The sequence below is a fragment of the Dipodomys ordii genome, unplaced genomic scaffold (genome assembly GCF_000151885.1).
Source record: "Dipodomys ordii isolate 6190 unplaced genomic scaffold, Dord_2.0 Scaffold218, whole genome shotgun sequence".
Classification (NCBI taxonomy): Eukaryota; Metazoa; Chordata; class Mammalia; order Rodentia; family Heteromyidae; genus Dipodomys; species Dipodomys ordii.
The window spans coordinates 133592-135224 of record NW_012267434.1 but is presented as its reverse complement, the minus strand read 5'-3'; the positions used below and the strand labels follow the sequence as shown (position 1 = coordinate 135224).

At 38.5% G+C, this 1633-nt stretch overlaps 1 pseudogene; it reads right to left on the bottom strand.

Moving 5' to 3' along the window:
• Window positions 1-280: 280 nt before the first annotated feature.
• On the bottom strand, window positions 281-1253 carry LOC106000414 (annotated as a pseudogene).
• Between the last annotated feature and the right edge of the window lie 380 nt (window positions 1254-1633).

Genomic DNA, 1633 nt, shown 5'->3' with positions numbered 1-1633 from the left:
ATTCATCTCAGATTATTGCCCTTCTACTTTCCACTTCAATTTCCCTATGGTCAAAACTAAAATATATTTTAAAAAGATGAAGGTAGAATGGCCTCAGATAGCATAATTGGAATGGCAGAAGTTGAAAACATATTTGTTACATTTAGGAGCATGGTATCAATCAACTGTGGTCTAGCTCTGTCAGGTTAGTTGTGCAACAATACAATAGAGACTCTACTGAGAGGATCTCTTCTTTAAATGGTATATTAAGATATAGTAGCAGGAAACCAAAGTTTCATGTCTAGGGAGTGAGCTTGCTTGGTCTCACACAAATAGTTCTATGCTTGCTCTTCCTTAGGACTTTCTTCAATGATGCCTTCATGTCCTTATTCTGCAAACTATAGATCAGGGGATTTAAGAAGGGAGTTACCACAGAATAAAACAAAGTCATAATCTTTCGTATTGTAATTGGGTTATCAGCTGTGGGGCTTACATATATTGCCAAGAAGGATCCAAAGAACAAACACACCACTGTCAGGTGCAATCCACAGGTAGAAAAGGCTTTTCTCTGGCCAGCTGTGGACTGGACTTTTAACACAACTATCAGTAAAAGGGTATAGGAGCCTAGTATGTAGAGAAGAGTGAGAATAATGAGGGAGCTCAGGATATAGAAAACCATCTCTGTAATAGGAGCTGGGACACAAGACAGAGCCAAAAGTTGGTCCATGTCATACAAAAAATGGTCAATGATGTGGGGCCAAAAGAAAGCCAATTGTGAGAGTTGTATAGCTGAGATAGAGTAACTCAAGAACCCAAACACTCAGCAAAGAGATATTAAGATGTATCAGAGCTGTGGAGTCATGATGGTTGGGTAATGCCGAGGGCTGCAAATAGCTAGGTATCGGTCGGTCGTAAGCCATGATGCATAGGAAATATGATTCAGTTGTACCCAGAGATGTAAAAAAGTAGAACTGGAGGATATAGCCAACAAAAGAAATGGTTTTTGTCTCTGAGAGGAAGTTGACTAGTATACTGGGTACAGTGGAGGTGATATACCAGATTTCAAGGAAAGCAAAGTTCTCTAGGAGAGTATACATTGGAGTATGGAGCCTCTTGTCCAGTCTTACTGCACAGACAATGGTGCTATTTCCTATGGTGGTAAACATGTAGATGCCAAAGAATATTGAGAATAGTAAATTTTGTGCCTCTTGATTACCAGGGAGGCTGAGGAAGATAAATTCTGTCACAAAGCTTGTCTCTGAATGATTCATGAATCTCAGAACTGTAAAGACATAAACTCAGTATCTTAACATTTAAAAAGGTTAGTGATCAGGAATCAATAAACTGAAAAATATAATGTAACTAAACATGACTAAAGGTAATTTAAGAAATATAATTTTATTGTTATTATTGAGGTGTGTACAGGGGGGTTGCCATTTCATAAGTCAGGTAATGAGTATAATTTATTCTGGGCAATGTGACCCCTTCCTTTGCTTTCCCTTAGGTTCCCCCTTCTGTCCCTGCCCATGCATTGCATAGTTCATTTTAAGGGTACTTCCTGTTGAACATTTGAAACAGCGATATTCACAAGAAAATATGTTGGAAATGATTTGTACAATTTAGGGGGTGATGGAGGGAGGGAAAGTAGAAGAAA